The following is a 21,317-nucleotide window of genomic DNA, read 5'->3' on the forward strand; positions in this document are numbered from 1 at the left end:
CCAGTGAGCAGGAGGAAATTGAACTTGGCCCATCCCAAGGTTGGAGCTTGGTCTAGGTGTCAATTCTGGATATGTCCATAGAACCAGGCCTCAAGGGACAGCAGATGTGTCTGTCACCATGGGCTGGGAGAGTGAAGACAACTATATGTTTGTGAGCAAGCTCTAATCCTGATCACTTGAAGAGAAGACACAGGATCAGCCTTCAGTGCTGTTCACAGTGTTGAAAGTGCTGCATTTATGTGTGCAAGTAAAGGCACTACTCTCTGTTAATCTGTGTTGCTGGATGTATGTCTGCAGGTGTATTATACAGATATTTGTGTATTGTGTGTGCATTTACATCTTTACAATACATGCTTAAGCTTGCTGCTGACAGCGCATACACTGTCAAATGTCACCTAAATGCAATGTTCAGAACATTCAATGACTTCTGAAAGATATTATGTGCTCTAACTGTTAAAGTCATACAAAGTTTTACATATGGAATTTTAAATCTAAACTCAGATATTTGTAAAAAAATTCTCAATTTGTATAAGTTAATTATAGATACATAGTTAAAACAGTTAATATTAAGATATTACAGATTTATTCATAATCCAGGAAGCAGACAAAATCTAGGAGACATTGGTGATTAAAAAACACATGGAAAACAAGTGAATTCCCTAAAGAATGAGGAAGGACAGACATTGTATCTATTTTTACAAAGGAGTAAGTGGGAAGACCTAAGTCCCTCAGCTTAGCCTCAATACCCAAAACATTCTGGAACAGCTTGTTAATTAGTTTGGATGCACCTTGAGGATAAAGCGATAGAGAACAGCTGACATGGATTTGTCAAAAAAAAAAAAAAGTCATATCAAATCAATCCAAGTTCGTTCTGTGGCAGGGTAATTGCCTAGTGGACAAGGGAGAAGCTATAGATTTGATATATCTTGACATTAGTAAGGATTTTCACACAGTCCCATTTGGCACTGTCATAAACGAACTACAGAGGAACACAGTCTCACAGTAATTGTCACATGGAGGGTGCACAATGGTTTGAAAAGCTGAATTCAGTAACTACCCAATAGAGACCATCAAATCTGGAGGATTTTCCAGTAAAATTAACCAACATAATTAACAACAATATAATACTAATTCCGAAATGAGTAGCAAAAGCCAATAACAGTAAAATTAATTGATTGAATAATTAATTAATTGATAGCACAAGGAAAGCCTTCTGAGGTGTCTGTTGAATCCTTGTTATTGGAGGCATTTAAAACTACTGTATGTTGGGGGTATGTTCTTGTAAGTTTGATAGACAGATGTGATGCGACATGCTTGATATTCCCTGCGGCTCTATGATTTCTTTACTACTTTCTCCTTGGTTCTGACATTACTTTGGAGTGGTCACTTGCTTCTTGCCTCAAGCCTTACTGTGTCTTATAAAATCTTTAACGTCTTTCACAGTATCTAAAATAGACGCACTGCTTGGCACAGTTTAGAAAGATTTTGGAATAAAATCACTGTATAAGCACAAAGTTTTCCCATTATGTGTCAAATAAGAAGTTGTTTATGCCATAATTTTCTAGCAATAGTCAGAAGTTAAAGAGTTATCAGGCTGCCTATTGTGTGTGTGCATATATAGATGTATTAAACAGAAAGATTGTATATAATTTCCTTTAATTATATATTTGCCTATTAAAAGCCAACTGAATGCATTTTATACCACATGATCAATGGTGTTATTTCACTTGCATTTCATTGCTGAAAATTTATTTTTGAGATTCAGTACTCGAGGCTATAATAGTTTTCCTAATTGTAAATCTCAAAATTATGTTCTTCCTAAATTACAGTGTAACTTGCAGCAGAACATGCTTTGTACCCAAATATAGAGTTTCATGTTTTGTGTGAACTGGAAAAGCATTCTGTTAAAGATGGTTCTGCATAAAGTTGTATTTGTTTTACAGTATTCAGTGTGTTTATAGAATAATCTGTATTTATGTAACATCTTTCTTTCCCACTACACACACATGAACACACTGAAAGAACTTTGAAGCTGTAAAGTCAAATATTTCACTTCAGGAAATGAGAGAGTGCTGAAATTCTGTGGGTAGAGGTTTTTTGTTTGTTTGTGGTTTTGGTTTTTTTTAAACCATCTGCTAGGTGAACATCGTTAGGCAGTGTTTGATTACACAGTCTCATAATATTATTTGTGTTTATAGGCTCTGCTCTTGAGTGTGGTCTTGGAGCTGCTCTTAGCAGACAGATAAATAGACTTGGCAAACCACATGCAAACTATAGAGGAAGATTTGTTTCCTTGTAATGAAAAGGAAAACAAATGATGTCTGTAGCTAATGGCAGCCAAAATGCTCTCAAGAAAACCTTTCCTTTCCTCCCTTTACAAACAGATATCAACCTCAAAAAAGAAACCTGCAGTGTGAGAGCTCAGAGGAATCTACTAGGAAGCATTGAGTATTGCACCTATTCAGACACATTCTTTATGTTATGTGTACCGAGATGGCTACATCTAAGCAGCTTCCCAGCCAGCATGGAGACACCCAGAATCACCTCTGACCTAACACAAGTGGTGAGGTCTTCCCTACAGTTAGAGAAGACTCTCAATGTAACCTGTCAAAATAGCTGTGAAGAGGCTTTCAGAGGCCCCTGCTTCTGGCCTACATCTGGGCTACCCCATAGTTCTGGGTTTTCTTCCACAGACCGAGGTAGAAGAGGGCAGGGATGTGAGATAAAGGTATCCTGAATCTTATCCCAACATTAAGTTAAAAATAAGGCATTTTTACCATCATGCATAGTTAGTTCATGAAACAACTTTCAGTACTGTAACTCAGAATGAGTCACTTCTCAAACTTGTAACTAGTTTTAGTTGATGGATCAGCGTGAACTTGCTGAAAAAGATGAAAATATGCTTTTCAATGAACCAATTTCCAGCCATTTTGAAATGCTGCCATTTACCCCATTTGAACTTCAAGAGATGCAAAGTAATTTTCAGTTAAATGAAACTGATCCTGAAAGTGTTCAAATGGCCTTAAAGTGTTTAAGTAACCTAAGTCTGTAATTAAGTGAAAGTAGTTTTATAAGCAGGAACATAAACAACACATCTCTGGACCATAAGCTATCTTAGTAAAATTACTCAGTTTATGAGTCTAATTTGTGTGAGCGTAGCATAGACAATCCTAGTTAGTAGAACAAGCAGTATAAAATCAATATTATGTGACAGATATTTGTCCTTCAAATAGCTTCAGTTTTCCCACTCACCTAGAAACTTTGTTCACTTTTCTTTGAATTTCTTCTCCTGGTTTTCTAATTAACAGAATTCCTGTTTGCCCCCAAACAGTATGACCTTCATGTGACTTCTTTAATCAGTCTTTGTCTTGGTTAATACTCTGCATGGAAGATAGTTTGTTCATGGGTTAGCCACTGTTAACACCTGAACTTCAGTTGCATGATATGGCTTTTAGTTCAAAATCTGTCTGATTTCCTAAACCAAAACCAATGCTTATGCAGATGTTTCTGTCTTGCTTAAAAATGCTGAAGCCTGAAAACGCACATAACAGTGAAAAATTGAGGCTTATTACCATCTGTGTTTCCCAAGTCTGTGTAGTCAAAGAACTGACCTATATAACAAAAACAATCTTAAGACAAACATTTTCAGTTCAAATGGATGGACTTTCTCTGACAAACAGAACAAAACACCTTGTTCAAAAATCTCTGTCTAGCTGAAGACTCAGGTTTGCTGGAATATCTAGAAAGCCAGTCTCATGGATGGTTAAATTGAGCTCAGTGAGGACACAATGAGGAGACTATCAGAAAATTCATATCTCAGATGTGTGTTATGAATAGATTCAGGATCAGCTATACATAAAACAGAAATCACAATCATACTGTTGTTATTTTTGCTTTACACAATTATTTCTATTCCATTTGTCACCTCTGCTTTAGCCCTGATTCATCTCACCTATGTTGATGTACCTAACAGAGGTACTTTAGTTGGAACCATAAGCATACTTAACAGTTAAGGAAAGAGAAAGGCACTTCTGCAGGATAGTTCAGAATTCAGATGGTTCTAAACCTCCAATAAAGAAGTTTGTGTCTGTCCTCTGACAACAGCCAGTGCCTACAGCAATCATGCTCCCAAATTAGGTCCTTCAGTTAATTGGGTCAATCAGGATCCATCTGGAGCATTGTCTTAAATTAGAATAAGCATTGCTGCTGTCTTTATGCTTTTCTTTTTTTACATACCTGAACAATAAAGTCTTATACTTGATCAGTTTTTGCTCAATGCTACAGTCTAATACAATAACACAGTTGGTAAGCAACTACCTGGTTGATAGTATGCTGTGATCCTGGCAGACTTTCTAAGCCAATTAGGGTCAACGTAGATCAGTTTTACACCTGCAGAGACTAGTCATAGTCATAGATTAAATGATTCAGAGAAGCAGCAGTGAGTATGGTAGCAGGAACAGTAGGACTGCCTTGGGTTTTTGTATTAATTTAAAAAATACAGTGGAGGAAAATGCGTGAATGAGTTTATAAGATTTTAGCTTCCTGGCTTGTGCAGAAATGCTGGTTCCAACTTGTGATATCCCTAGTGGCAATATCTACCCAGAGGGTGCCATCTTATCTGCTGGGCAGCTGTACATCTGCAAATGCTGACTGTACTTAGTATATTGGCAGGGACTGTGGGGTGGGAGGCCAAAACTTATGCATGTGGTTGTTAAATTCCTAAGCTGAACCCTCCAGCGAATATTGTAAATGTAACTTCAACACAGCAGGAGCAATTCTACATGAGCATTATACTTCTTTTCCAGGAGGAATGTTGACACTAATTCTTATAAAAAAGGAATGAGCACAGGGAGTCTGTTGACTACAGTGTAGCTGAAAGGGGTAAACAAATGAGATCCTATTGCTAGAGGAAGGGGAAGTCAGACAGTACTGATGTGACAGTAAGCACCAATCACAAGATATCTGGGAAGACAAAGAACAAGGGTTAAATCAGAGATGTGGCATGCAGCTTTGTTTCTTACACATATTGGATGTCATGCTCAAATACTTGAGAGATTAAAAGCTGTGCACGGAGGAATGCAGGTGACCTCTATACACCCAAATGCTGTATAGATGTATTTTTAAAGGATGAACTGAAGTTCTGTTACATACCAGAGAAAAAATTGAATTTGTTGGACTCAAACAAAATATCTGTAATGTGTGGCCTCTTTAGGCTTTTTTCCTCATCTGTAAAATAGGAATACTAATATCACCCTGCTGCCCACTGTACACAGTGAGACTCCCATTCAGAGATTCTAAGGCCAGAGGCTCAAATAGTTTGTCATATCTGATATGCTTGGATGCACAAATTTTCATTTGTTATTCCTGTATTTAGCCTAATAAATTAGCATTAGCATAAACAGTAACCTCTTTTGTAAAGGGTCTGAGATTTTTAGGAAGACTACAGGACATGGAATCTATTTTCCCTGATAGCTTTTGTTTAAAAATATATGTCTCATTTCCAGCATGAATCGATCTAGCTCCAGCCACTGTTTCTTGAGATGTGTTTCTTTCCTAGTCTGCAAATCTCACAGGGGCAGCACAGTGGGCCTTAAACTCAATACCACTAGATATCCATGTAATAAAGGCAAGAATAGTTCTTCATTTTACTCAGCTGCTGTAATAATATTTGATGTGGGGAAATGTGGGGGAAGGGTTTGATCTACAGGCATTTGAGTTACCAGCAGTTCTCCTTAGTCTGCCTTAAATGTATTAACGTTCTCACTTTCAGTTGGTAAATGGGGAAATAATGATAAGTGTCACATTACAGGGCAATTTGAGCCTGTTCATTATAAGTGTATGGGAGATATTTTCTCAGCAGTGCTAGCACGAGAACACAATGCAAGTACAAGAGTAGCAAATCACTGCAATAACCCAATGGTCAAAGAAATTAATTCAGATTAAGAAAGCCCATCAGTTTTAATTTCTTTTTATCCTTTCAGACATAATAATGACATTTAAAAGCAGAGTCATTACACTGTGCTTTTCACCTGATAAAATCTAAATATCTGCTAACAATTTTTAACTCTTTCTTTGCTATAGTTTAACCGGTTTATGTTCATTCTGCTTTCTGATGGTTCGTTGAGCATCAAATGATACGATAGACAGCTCTAGCCCTGAGTATTGGAATATGGGTATGTTGACAAAAGGCGGATTAAAGCCTGTCTTTGGCACTATTTCTCTATGCCATGCAAAGATGCATGCTTTAAAACAAAAACTACCACCACCATCAACACAAAAACCAAACCTCAACCAACCAACCAAAAACCCAAAAATGTTGCAGCATTTAAAACATGCTCTTCTGTCAATTCTGTTAAGCTACTCTATAAAAGAAGAAACAGGACTGGAATACAGCATTATTTACATGAGTAAATAACCCTCAAAAGGTAGGAAAACCTGAAATATATTGACTGCCAGTTTGATCTCTCTGGTCCTAAATTGCTGGATGGTAGCTGCTGAAATGAAAGGAGGAGAGCTTTTGTACTTCCTTACACTGAAGAATATTGATAAGCGATGCACCTGTAGGTCTAGGGCACATCTTCCCTTGCTATGTAGCATATTTCATGTTTTGGAATAGCAATAGTTTTGTGGACAGAGTCAGAAAAATACCCAGCAAACCCAAAATGCTCTTTAAAGATTTTCCTTTTAGGTTGTCAGAAAGGAAAATATTGTTTAATATCACCATGGGCATACATGGTTGAATTAGGAAGGCTTATCTCCTGCTTCTGTCAATTTATACCACAAGTTACAGTATGAAAGACTATACACTGCTGCACACCACACTATCTTGCTTTATATATTTCTGTCTTGGGTGACAAATGGATCCGAGATGAGGACTGAGTCATGTCACATGTCTGTAGAAGACCGAGTCCACAGAGCTGAGCTTTTCCAAGAAGTATCTGAGAATTAGAGAAGTGAGTTATTTTAGCTACAGAATTATTTTAATTGAAGATGGTTTTGGAAGCAGGTAGTTTCTATTGAGTATTTGGCCTGTCACAATCAAAAGGTATACTATTTTACATTTTCTATATTCCCTTTCAGGTGTTTGTGGCATTTCTACGCATTTTCTTTTGCTATAGAAATATTTTCAAAAAAGCTTAAACTCTCAGCACAGGTACAAGGATGATTATAGACAACTGAATTTGGAGTAATTGCCATTTTTCAAAAAAGCTTGCAATCGTTTTTCTGTATTATTTAAAGCTCTACTTTTTTAAAAAAGTCATTGCAAGACCGATTAATAATCTTTATTTATTGATCACAGGGTTTGGAAATGTGAAAACTTAAAGCTAGGGTTTTAGAAAACCAGAGTTCTCAGCAAACTGCCTAAAAGCTCAGCAGCTTGTACAATACGCTTGCTGACATGTCTAAAATACCAAGGCACTACTTTTTTATAAAAATAAAAAATCACAACAGCCTATTGGAAAAGGCAAGAAATGTCTAAAAAGTGAAGAAAAAAAAGAAAACAAGAAATCAAGCACTTAAATGCCTGCTCAATTTAACATATGACTTAATAATCCAGATATTTTCTTATTGAGTAGTAAAATTCAACTGTTTTAATTGCATTTTGTTTAAGCGTTTACTGCCTTGTAACTGTAACTGTAACCCTTTATCTTTTTGCTTGTCACTCTTGCAGGTGCAGCGATAAAGCATTATCTAGGAGTGTGGCTCCTTTACTTTTGTGAACATTTGTGGTGTCAGACTTGCATTCCAGAGAGGTACAAGAGGTAACAGGAGTGCAAATGTCTTAGATCTAGTCATTCATTCACACTGCACTTTGCAGTAAAGAGTTTCGCTCTATTTCAGAAATTATGGGTCTATTCCCCATAAAGTCAAAACTGTCCCCTTTGAACTTATCAAAAACCTTCTCTCTTTCCTAAGATGAAATTGCCAAGGATTTATTTTTTGTGAGCTGCTGGAGTGGAGTAGTCTAACACTCTCTGTATGCTGTCAGTTTGCTGTCTTAAATGAACCCAGGATGGAGCTACATTGTATGAAGCCCATTATTTAGAACTGTAGTTAGGATTCTTAGATCTGTGTTTAATAGTGAAACAGATCTGCAGGATTAACATACCATTAAGATTTTTCCAGGTGTAGGCAATAATGTGATAATAACAACTCACAGAAATAAGAGGCTCTTCCCCATTTGACAGTCCATTAAATGTATCCAGACCATTATTATGAGTATTAAAATTGTGATTTTGATCACAATCTTTATTCACTGTACTAGGAGCTATACACATATATATTAAAAAATTCTACACTGTAGTTAGATTATAAATTATAATATATTTTATATATATAATATGTTATATATATATTATATTATAAAAAGCTAATATATCTTAGTAATCAGTATGAGTAAGTTAATATCCATCAGTTTAGTAGTTAAACAGTAAATTGCACATATTGTAAACCTGACACATTCACAGACAAAGCTGTACTAAGTCTCCATAGGATTAATACCCCAAGCTGAAACATTTTCATCATTTCTGAAGTTGGCTCTTCTCTGCTTCCTTCTACCCATTTTTCTTTCCTTAATACACACCCAAAAGTTGTATCATGTTAAACTGCTTGGTTTTCAACAATTAAAGACTTTGACAGGCTTTGACACAGGTAGGCCTGTGCAAATCTCATGAAGTTCAACAAGGCCAAGTGCAAGGTCCTGCACATGGGCTGAGGCAAACCCAAGCACAAATACAGGTTGGGCAGAGAATAGACTGTGAACAGCCCTGGGGAGAAGGACTTGGGGTGTTGGTTGATGAGAAGTTCAACATTACCTGATGATGCGTGCTTGAAGCCCAGAAAGCCAACCGTATCTTGGGCTGCATCAAAAGAAGCCTGACTAGCAGGTCGAGGGATGTGATTCTCCCCGCCTCTGCTTGGCTCTCGTAAGATGCCACCTGGAGTATAGCATCCAGCTCTGGGGCCTCCAACATAAGAAGGACACAAACATGTTGGAGTGAGTCCAGATGGAGATGATCAGATGGCTGGAGCACCTCTGCTATGAAGACAGGCTTAGAGAGTTGGGGTTGTTCAGCCTGGATGCTCTGGGGAGACTTTATAGTAACCTTCCAGTACCTAAAAGGGGCCTATAAGAAGGCTGGAGAGAGACTTTTTACAAGGGCATGTAGTGATAGGGCTAGGGGTAATGGCTTTAAACTGAAGGAAGGTACATTTAGATTAGACATAAGGAAGAAATACTCCACCATGAGGATTTAGAGGCACTGGAACAGGTTGCCCAGAGAAGCTGTGGATGCCCCATCCCTGGAAGTGTTCAAGGCCATGCTGGACAGGCTTTGAGCAACCTGGTTTAGTGGAACGTGTCCCTGCCCATGGCAGGGGTGTGGAACTAGGTAATCTTCAACACCCCTTCCAACGTAAACCATTCTATGATTCTATGCTTCTATGAATTCAGGGTAAACCTTTCAATGGGGAGTGTGATTGTCAAATTTAAGGATCCCCAAGGAGAAAGTGTCCGGACCATCAATATAGGAGAGGCAAAATTGTTCTTTAACTCCCTCTTCTATGTCATAATTCACTGCTCTGAAAACTCAGGTTTGGAATAAAAGAAGTTGTCAATGATCTGACATTGCTGTAAGTCTCAGTGAGAATGTGGCAGATTAATTTACAAAGCAACAGTGGTAAGTGGTATTGGCCAAAACATGATGTTACTGAGCTGAATGGAACTTGCCAGGGATATACGTACATGCAAAATGTGTTTGCTGGGGCTTTTTGTTTGTTTGTTTATTTGTTTTTTACAGGCTTATATTCTCTGAAGAATTAGCAAGTCATCTTTGCAGCATGTCATAGTATATCTCTGCCATCATATAAACAGGATCAAGGACCAAAAGTGAAATAGGCGAATACCATTAAAATGATTGGAAAGCTATTTTTTATCTGTATCAAAATAAGATTGATTGGTCCTTGAAGCTCTACACCCAGAGAAAAATCAGGAAGTCAGTTCTGTCCTTAGAAGATTCACTTGAGAAGTACTAGGAACTGTGATTATGCTAACTGTATAGTGGACATGTAAGGATGTAAGAGTGGAGTGAACATTTGGAGATTATAAAATCCAGTCCTTTGTTGCCGCACATAACCCATAGAATACTTTACCCTGCTCACAAACTCAAAAGATCTGACTCTTCGGCTCTATAAGAAAGTAGAATTAGTCTTGAACTCCTCTGTTACAGACCCTCCAACAGGGGAAAATATCTAGAGAAAGGAAAAATACTTATCTCATAACCTCCTTCTCCATAAATCCTGGTACAATAGATATGAAGGAAAAGACATATTAGAAATGACAAAGAAGAGTATTCATAAAATAATTGTTCTCATAGTCATTTGATTGTAGAAAGGGCATTTTCATTCAATACACATTAGACTCCAAGGGCTGCCCAAAGTAGGAGTGAAATAAGAGTCAGAGATCTAATTAGTGACTTTGCAAGTAATTGTCTCTCCTTAAACACTGACTCATGTGCATAATAGTGTTCTCATTTTCCCCACTGACTATGTTCCGATTCTCCATTTTGTATGATAATAAAAATGCTTATAGCCCTCTTGGAACTGTTTCAACTATATTCTACTTACGAGCTAAAAAGAGATTGTGGAGACAGATCTTTCTTACAATTTTTCTAGTCTTAGGAAATCTTATGCAGCTAGTTATGTCACTCCCATGGAGAAGAAAAGATTTATTTTACTGGCTTCCGAGGCATGTGGGGAAAAGAAACACAGGAATAAAAACCAAACCACATTTTTGGGGATTAATAAATAATGCAAGCTACATGGAATCTGCAGCTGCTCTTAAAGTGGATGATTTTTTTCAGCAATTCCCTGTGTTCTCTTTTACATACAAAATTGAGATAAAAACATGAAATTCAGCAGACATATAGTAAAGATGATACACTGAACTCTGATTTTATTTCTATTTACATTATTCCCTATTCATGGTCTTTTCAAAGGTTAATCTCCTTTACATTATTGGACTTTCAATCTTCTATGATTCTGCCCCTTAATTTATTTTCTCTTTGTTCTTCAATTTATTTCTTCCCATGAGTATTTCCAATATGTTTTGTCAATTACAACAGAATAAGAAAGGAAGACCTGCCTAACTTACATAGATTTATATAAATGCCATATACCATGAGTTTAAAAATTGGACAAGCATTTGTCCTACATTTAAACTACAATTTCATATACTGTACTGTCTACTTCATTAAAGAAATCACACTATTGCGGTATGGAATTCCTGATTCTTTACCATCTTCTGACTTATTTTATGTTTCTCCTGGTTTGCATTCCACTGAGTAATACTAAGCAATTGCTAGCTAAATGCAAAGGTGTCTTTCAAGAAACAACAGTACTCAGTCATATGTTATCTTCTAAAATGTATTACACACAGTTCAATACATGTTGCATTATGACAAATATTCTACATAAATAATCACTCCAGGGTTGGTTTTCCTGTTTTTGTTTATTTGTTTGTTTGATTTAAATATTTATTGAACAGTTCTTAATAATTTTGGAAACTTTGTAACTAGATGATGAGTGATAGTAATGGGAGGTGAGGAGGTGGTGGGGAGAATCCCAAGGACTGAAAGAAAGCAAATGTCACTGCTGTATTCAAGAAGGGCAAGAAAGAAGATTTAGGGAACTACAGGTTGGTCAGCTTCACATCACAGAAATGTGGCTGAGAGAAGCCATCACAGATTTTTGAAGGTGAAATAATCTACCAACCTGGAAGGCTTCTACAATGATGACTTGCTCAGTGAAGAGCAGTTGATGTTATGTTGATTTTTGTAAAACTTTCACACTGTATCACATCATATCCACATGGAAAAAAAATATGAATCACAGAATCACAGAATGTTAGGGATTGGAAGGGACCTCAAAAGATCATCTAGTCCAATCCCCCTGCCAGAGCAGGAACACCCAAATGAGGTTGCACAGGAAGGGGTTCAGGCAGGTTTTGAATGTCTCCAGAGAAGGAGACTCCACAACCTCCTTGAGCAGCCTGTTCCAGTGCTCTGTTACCCTCACTGTGAAGAACTTTCTTCTCATATTTAAGTGGAACCTCCTGTGTTCCGGCTTAAACCCATTGCCCCTTGTCCTATCATTGGTTGTCACCGAGAAGAGCCTGGCTCCATCCTCCTGACACTCACTCTTTACATATTTATAAACATTAATGAGGTCACCCCTCAGTCTCCTCTTCTCCAAGCTAAAGAGACCCAGCTCCCTCAGCCTTTCCTCATAAGGGAGATGCTCCACTCCCTTAATCATCTTTGTGGCCCTGCGCTGGACTCTCTCCAGCAGTTCCCTGTCCTTCTTGAACTGAGGGGCCCAGAACTGGACACAGTATTCCAGATGAGGTCTCACCAGGGCAGAGTAGAGGGGAAGGAGAGCCTCTCTTGACCTGCTAACCACCCCCCTTCTAATACACCCCAGGATGCCATTGGCCTTCCTGGCCACAAGGGCCCAGTGCTGGCTCATGGTCATCCTGCTGTCCACCAGGACCCCCAGGTCCCTTTCCCCTGCACTGCTCTCCAGCAGGTTGTTCCCCTACACTTGCCCTTGTTATATTTCATTAAATTTTTCCCCGCCCAACTTTCCAGCCTGTCCAGGTCTCTGGATGGCAGCACAGCCTTCTGGCGTGTCAGCCACTCCTCCCAGTTTGGTGTCATCAGCAAACTTGCTGACAGTGCATTCTGTTCCCTCATCCAAGTCGTTGATGAATATATTGAATAATACTGGTTCCAGTACCGACCCTTGAGGGACTCCACTAGATACAGGCCTCCAACTAGACTCTGTCCCATTGACCACGACTCTCTGGCTTCTTTCCTTCAGCCAGTTCACAGTCCACCTCACTACTCGATCATCCAGTCCACACTTCCTCAGTTTAGTAGTGATGATGCTGTGGGAGACTGTATGGGAATATAGCACAAGATTGGCGAGGAGGTTAGTTAAATGCAAATATGCTCAAAGTGACTTGCACCTATCTGTAGAAAAAGCACATACACCACACTAATTGTTTTACTGACCTTGTGTGCTTGATGAGTAGAACCTCTGTGTTAGATAACATTGGCCTGTGAGAAACTCCAGGCACCTTATCACTATGTCTGAGATTCTTGCTTTGTTGTGAGAAAGAGCGGGAGGCTGCGCCTGCCTGAAGCCTTGAAATACAGGCAAGCTCAGCAGGCCCAGGGATCTTCCAGCAGGGCTGAACTTACCAGCACCTGCATCCCCACTTGTGTCACCTCTGCCTGGGAGCTTAGGTGTGACTTTGGAGATCCTCCAGTAGAGAGGTAACTAAAATAAAACTTGCTCTTTGCAATGCATTTGTGGCCTCTGGCTCTTCTTGCGATGTGCCTGTGTATGTGTACACAGAGACTGTGTCAAATGCTTTACTGAAATCAAGATAGACCACATACACCGCTCTGGCATCATCTAGCCACATGGTTACGTCCTCATAAAAGTCTATGAGGTTGGTCAAGCACGACTCCCCCTTGGTGAAGCCATGTTGACTGCTCCTAATGACCCTCTTATGCCTGATATGCCTTGAGATGGCACCAAAGATAAGTTGTTCCATCACCTTCCCAGGGACAGAGGTGAGGCTGACTGGTCTATAGTTACCCAGGTCCTCCTTCTTGCCTCTTTTGAACACTGGAGTGACATTTGCTTTCCTCCAGCCCTCAGGCACATCTCCCATTTCCCGAAACTTAGCAAAGATGATGGAGAGTGGCCTAACAATGACCTCAGCCAACTCCCTCTGCACCCACAGGTGCATCTTACCTAGACCATGGACTTATAGATGTCCAGATTGCTTAATTGGTCCCTAACCCAGTCCTCGTCAACTTCTCCATTGCCCTGCCTTCCTCTAGGGCCTCAGGGGTATGGGGCTCCTCAGGACAGCCTCCGGCAGAGTAGACAGAGACAAAGAAGGCATTCAGTAACTCTGCCTTCTCTGTATCTTCTGTCACCAGGGCACTCATCCCATTCATCAGTGGGCCTACATTGCCTCTAGTGTTAGTTTTACCTGCCATGTATTTGAAAAAGCTCTTTCTGTTGTCCTTGACCCCTCTCACAAGATTTAATTCTAAGGAGGCCTTAGCTTTCCTAGTTGCCTCCCTACATCCTCTGACAACAGCCTTATATTCTTCCCAAGTGGCCAACCCCTACTTCCATGATCTGTAAACAATCCTCTTCCACTTGAGCTTGCCCAGCAGTTCCCTGTTTAACCACGCAGGTCTCCTGGCTCCCTTCCTTGACTTCCTACGTGTCGGGATGCTCTGATCTTGGGCTTGGTAGAAAAAGTCCCTGAATGCTAGCCAACTATCTTGGGCCCCGTTACCTTCAGGTACCCTTGCCCATGGGATTTCCCCCAGCAATTGTTTGAAAAGGCCAAAGTTGGCACTAGTGAAGTCCAGGGTTGTGATTCTGCGTGGTATTCTGATCCTGCCACATGAGATCCTGAACTCCACCATTTCATGGTTGCTGCAACCAAGGCAGCCCTCGACCTTTACTGCTTCAACCAGACCCTCCTTGTTAGTGAGGGTGAGATCCAGCAGTGCTCCTCTCCTAGTCGGCTGCTCCACCAGTTGCATCAGAAAGTTATCGTCAATGCACTGGAGGAACCTCCTAGACTGAGGCTGGCTGGCTGAGTAGTCCTTCCAGCAAACATCAGGGTAGTTAAAATCCCCCATAACAACCAGAGCCTGTGACTGTGAGGCCACGCTCAGCTGCCCGTAGAAGGCCTCATCGACTTCCTCACCCTGATCTGGTGGCCTGTACTAGACACCCACAACAGTATCACCCCTGCCAGCCTGCCCCTTGATTCTCACCCACAGACTCTCAACTCGCTCCTCACCTGCCCCTGGACAGTACTCAATACACTGTAGTTGATCTCTCACATAAAGAACAACTCCACCACCACGCCTGGCTGGCCTGTCTTTCCTGAAAAGGACATAGCCATCCATGACCACATTCCAGTCATGTGAGCTGTCCCACCATGTCTCTGTAATTGCCACCCAATCATAATCTCCTGACCGAACGCAGGTTTCTAACTCCTCCTGCTTGTTCCCCATGCTGTGTGCATTGGTGTCCTGGGTCATTGGGGGGAGCAACGAGAGGAGGTGGTCTGAGTCAGGTGACCACGAATTGACCAACTGGAGTATTCCATCCCATTCACGACTTCCTGGATATAAAAGGTGGACCCGAAGGACTCTCTCTCTCTCTCTTCTGTTCGGTCTTCTGTTGCTTCGCTTCACTTCTTCTTTTCTGTTGTCCCTGCAAGCTGAGGCCTCGTGGCTGTCCCTGCAAGCTGAGGTCTCATGACAGACTGAATCTAGTTCCGGCTGGCTGCAGGATCCTGCCGGAGCAGCTGCTGGAAATTGCAAGACTGGTTCTATAATATCTGTTCTGCTTTATTTTTTCTCTATGTTTATCTAGTAGCATTAGTAAAATGTTTTCAAATTTTCCAACTCTCTTCTTTATGTCCTTCTTTTCATTTTCTCTCAAAATCGCCTGTCGTTAGTGAAAAGGGGGGGGAGGGGAAAGAGGGAAGGGGAAACAGGGTTAAGGAAAATACATCTGCTACGGTTTTTGATTGTCTCCCCGTGATCAAACCATGACAATCGGTGTACAGGCATTTCAGGGAGCGAGCTGAGTACACCGATTTCACCCTAGGGGAATGGGGAGGATGGACTAGATAAATGAACAGTGAGGTGGATTGAAACCTGGCTGAACTGTTGATTCCGAGGGTTGTGATCAGGCACAAAGTACAGCTGGAGACCAGTTACTAGTGATTTGGCCCAAGGATCGATATTGTGGCAAGTACCATTTGACATCTTCAATGATGACCTGGACAATGGGGCAGAGTGCACCCTCAGCACATTTGCAAATGATAAAACTGGAAGGAGTACCTGATACACCAGAGGGTTTTGTTGATATTCACAGGGATATAAACAGGTTGGAGAAAAAGGCAAACAGAAACATCATGCAGTTCAGCAAAGGGAAATGCCAAGCGCTTCCTCTGGAGAAGAATAACCCGAGGCACCAGGACAGTCTGGCACAAATCAGCTTGAAAAGCAGCTTGGCATGGAAGGAACAGGGCATTCTGGTGAACACCAAGTTGGTCATGAGCCAGCAATGTGCTCTTGCATCAAAAAAAAAAGCCAACAGCCTTGTGGGCTGCATGAGGCAGATTGCTGCCAGCAGGTCAAGAGAGGTGATCCTTCCTCTCTGTTCAGCCCTGGTGAAATACATCTGGAGTGCTGAGCACAGTGCTGGGCTACCCAGTACAAAAGAGACATGGGCATACTGAAGAGACTCCGTCAAATGGACCTGAGGATGACTAAGAGCTTGTAGCATCTGCCCTGTGAGGATAAGCTGAGAGAGCTGGAGCTGTTCAGCTGGTGAAGAGAAAGCTCGGCGGGATCTCATCAATGTGTTTAAATACTTTATGGATGGAGTAAAGAAGATTGAGCCAGACTCTTCTCAGTGGTGCACTGTGACAGGACAAGAGTTAATGGGCACAAACTGAAAAAATAGGAAATACCATTTAAATATAGGAAAAAGCTTTTTTAAATTATTATTATTTTTTATTTATTTTTTAAAATTTTCCTGTGAGGTTGGTCGTATACTGGAATAGGTTTCTCAGAGTCGCATGGAGTCTCCATTCACAGAGAAATTTAAGACATAACTGCATATGACCCTGAGCAACCTTCTGTGGTTGGCCCTGCTTGGGCAGCATGGTTGGACTAGATCTCTAGAGGTTCTTACCAACCTCAACCATTCTGTGATTGCGTTACAGATTGATTAAGACCGAGAAATTTCTGTAAAATCAGTTACTGTTTATTTGGTTTTGCCAAGTGTTGAAATTCTCCTCTGAAAAACAATAATCTCTAATGTTGAACACAGTCCAGAAAAGGCTGTGGTTAAGGCAGTATTCCTTGATGTAGAAGCTGCATGTTTAGCTTTCATCCAGAATGTGATTAATTTAAAATACCTAAGAGATATTTAGATCTCAGTTGCCTGTTAAGCCTGTTCTTTGAAACCAGTGGCAAATTCTGAATCGTAATTGTACCTATATATTAAAAAAAAAATGACAGACAAAGCTTCCTTTAAAATGCCTGATTTAGTGTATCCAGTGGTCAGAGTTTTAATCAAAAGTCCCAGATTATATCTACAGCTTTCTTGCTGGTTATGATTTTGGGAAGACTTTCTCCTCTTTTTATTTATTTTTTATTTATTTTTTATTTATTTAGTTATTCAGTTTTAAAAAATGAATGAATACTTGCTTTATTCACTAGGGTACTGTCAGGCTTAATAACTGTGTGTTAAAGGCTTTGTGTTATGTAAAACCAGATCTCTTTGTACAAACTATTATTTTACAAGAATATACAGATCTGTATCTTGTGAGGGCATCCTTGGTAGGTATCATTAGTATGAGCTTCCATTTAGACTCCTATAACAATAAAAAAACCTCCTAAACTAAAACATCCTCCCCCTCTCCTCCCTCCAAGAAAAAAGCCTTTACCAAATTAAAGGAAAACCTACAGGACATCTTCTCTATACGGGTCATAGGATTTTTGTTTATATGCTTCAAATTTAATGGTATCCTTTTATAAAAATGTTGCTTTTGTTTTGTATTTTCAGTTACTGAAGTGTAAGCATGCACATATACATGTGCACTTACAAGACACCAGTTTGCAAACCCCTGCTTTTACCTCAGTTTAATAAAAAATGTTTTAATAAAAAATGTTTTAATAAAAATTGCCTTTTCAATTAAAAGGTTAATTTCTCTTTCAGATGAGAAGCTTCAAAAGAGTTGCCTAGAGAGTCAGAGCAGTTTGCCTTTAAACTGCAACATTATGAGTAGCATAGAAGGTTTTGGATCCTTGCTGGGCTTTAAATCTTGTAGTATATCATCATTTATTTAACACTACTTGAAAAGAGCAGCAGTTGTAGAAAGAGATATTAATCGTTCCTCCTTTCTTTTAGGCTCTGTATTTCAAGCAGAACTAAGTTTTACAAATGAAAAAAAAGAAAAAAGCCAATAAAAGCTCTCATAAATAAGCACAGCAGAATAAATAGTAAGTTTTTTGAGAAGGTAAGTGTGAACATTACCAACTACTGTTAACAGGTAGTGGTATGGATTTACATGCTGTAAGAAAGTTAAAAAAAAAAGATTATTCATGACTGGCACACTCATTCCTCATACCATAAATATAAATGTATTTTATAGTATAAAGATAATAGACAAGCAATTCATGTAAAAGTAATATAAAATTGGTTTATTATTAGGACTTTCTGCTTAACTTCTTTGTAAGAGCTATCCCAAAACCACAGCCTTCTGATTATTGTTTAAAACACTGAAGTTTCTAAAAGATTTTTTTTGTATTATAATCTTAATTGATTTTCCCTTTCTTAGTTATCTTTTACTTTAAAATTCCAAGCTTTATCTCCTTTTGTTATATGACAACTCAACTCCAATATATTTTAAACCAAACTTTGGTCTTCCTCTCTTCCCTATAATTAATCTATCCATGTGTCCATATAATTCAAATAAATAATAACAATTAGTTTTCACTTTCCCCCACCCCTAGCATGTTATTTTGCCAGATTGTTCCCTTATTATAACCCATCATACATTAATATTTTCTTTGTTTCCTCAACAGTTTCCCCTGGATTATTGGCCTGAATTCTACAAGCCCTTTTCTTCTATTTTTGTCGTGGCTGATAGACATGTAAAAATAATGCTGCAGTCCATTCAATCCATTTGTACTATAGATGTCTCTCTCCTTGATGTTTCATAACTGGGTAGGCAGTAACTTAATAAAGTCAGGCAGATTTAGGGGTGATGAAAAAAAAAAGAAAAAGGTCTTTGTAGTACATCAGTTCAGCTCAAGGGTAATTAATGAATTTTCAGTAAATATCACTAATTTAGTGATGAACTTCCAGCTCACTTCTGATTACATTCCATACTGTTGCACACTTACACTGTTACAAATTTGGAAATCTCTAATTAAATTGATGGTACTGCTGCAGCAAAACTGTTGATGGAGAAAAAAATAGTACAGTACTTGAATTTGAGATCTATGTACTAGAAAAAGCATCCAATATCTTCAGTGTTTCTCCAACCAGATAACACTTGGCATGCGATTCTTTTTATAGGCTAACATACCTTAATCAACACCAAACAGTGTAAGTTACATTGATAACTGACCTTCAAATACTCTGCAATACTGCAAACGTCAGACAGAAACTGGCATTTAGTTCAGGTGGGGATAGTTTTCTCAGTGTATTTGGTCAGTGGCACATCCAGTTCATGGGGGAAGTTAAAGATCAGTGGGCTAGAGTGACTACTATTCATCCACTTTTGTAGCTACAATCACACTCTTGGTTTCCCTCTCTCAGTTCTTGGTTTCATTTTGGAATCTTACTTTGCTCTGTGTTGACATTTGTCTAGCTGTTGCTTTCAATAAAGCTCACCTTTTATAATTTAACCATAAATTAATTATATGCCATTTTTCTCTAATTACTGTTTTTATTTTGTCTTGTAGGAAAAAAAAATATTGACAGACCTCTAAAATTTTTAACCTGAAAAGATAAAAATATACAAATATACAACCAAGAGGAATATCTATAGTTTGTTTGGTTTTACTTGTTTGTATTTTTTTTTTATTTTTACTGGTAAAACCAACCCTAATTTTCCTACAGTCTTTGGACACTAAATAAAACCTAGAAAGATGTCTTTGCTGGTTTTGGTTGGGGTAGAGTTAATAGTAGCTACTATGTGGCTACGTGGACGTGTGAAAATCATGCTGCAACCTGAAAACAGTATTGATAATAGTTGAAACTATTGATAGTAGTTATCACTGGGCAGTGCCTGCACAGAGTTAAAACCTTTTTGGCTCCTCATAACGTCCTGCTTCAGGTAGGCTCAGGGTGCACAAGTAGTTGGGAGGATATACAGCCGGGGCAGCTGACCCCGACTGACCAAAGGGATATTGCATACCACATGACATCATGCTCAGGAATAAACTAGGGGGAAGGCTGGCTGCGGGAGCTGCTGCTTGGGGACTAACAGGACACCAGTGGGTTGGAGGTGAGCAATTGTTTTCTTTTCTATCACTTGTCTAATTTGGGGTTTATTTTTCTCTTTGTTGTTTTCCTTTACATTGCAATTGTATTTTTATTTAATTTAATTTTATTTTAATTATTAAAATGTGCTTATTTCAACCCATTTCTCCCTTTTACTCTTCCAATTCTCTTCCCACTATCCTGCTGGGCAGGGGAGTGAGCAAGCCACTGTGTGATGCTTTGCTGGCAGTTGGGGTTAAATCACAATGATGTTGTATGGAACATTAGCACTGGCTTGCAAACCATACTTTAATGGCACTCTTATTACACTCCGAAGAAGGTGTTGGATTGAGTAAGCTAAAGCAATACTGAAATTTGTACCTTTTAAAGAAACATTGATATAACTGTATAAATAAGAGCATGCTGAGAAGCCACAGAAAAAAAATGGAGCCTTTAGCCTCAACAAACATTTAATTTCTCTTCTTGAGAGGTACTACTAATCTCTGTTAGTAACAAAATAGAACAGAGCCTTCTATTCACAAGTAAAGAACAGCTGTCTTTTTTTAAAGATGAGGAAATAACGGCACATAGAGAAAAAAGGACAATGTTTCTTTATCCAAGAGGTTGAGTAGTTTAAGAGTTCAGAACTTGTAGTGCTCAGCTCAGACTGCAAACTACTAGAAATAGATTACACTGGCCATGTTCAGGCACTTGAGTATTTTGATCATTAAGCAGTTGGGCAAGAGCTGTCTTCTTTTGCTATCATGTTGAATACATCATCAACCCAGAAGCATACACATTTCAGCAAAGTTAATTGCCTTTCAGTGCCTAAAGTAGCACAACCATTGCTTGTTTATCAAGTTACATATAAGACACCAAAACTAGGTCCAACCTGAAAAACATACATTTTTGAGTTCTTTTGATTCCTGTTCATGTTTTCAGACAGTAAAACCTGTCTACAGGACGCGCTGCTTTTTTTTTTCTTTTAAATGAAAGAGACTCAATCTTATCCATATGAATCACCTTGTAAACATTTGTCTTAAACTTCTATGACAAAACTGATTCCAAAATTCAGAGCCAAGCAGGTTCCAAGAAGCATCATTGCTCTCATAGAATGATTAATTCACCACAATGTGTCTAATTTAGGTAGAGAGTAAACTATTTCCCTTCTCCTATAGCACCTTTTCATTCCTGGCAGTGTG

Source organism: Caloenas nicobarica, chromosome 1 (assembly GCF_036013445.1).
Source record: "Caloenas nicobarica isolate bCalNic1 chromosome 1, bCalNic1.hap1, whole genome shotgun sequence".
Taxonomy (NCBI): Eukaryota; Metazoa; Chordata; class Aves; order Columbiformes; family Columbidae; genus Caloenas; species Caloenas nicobarica.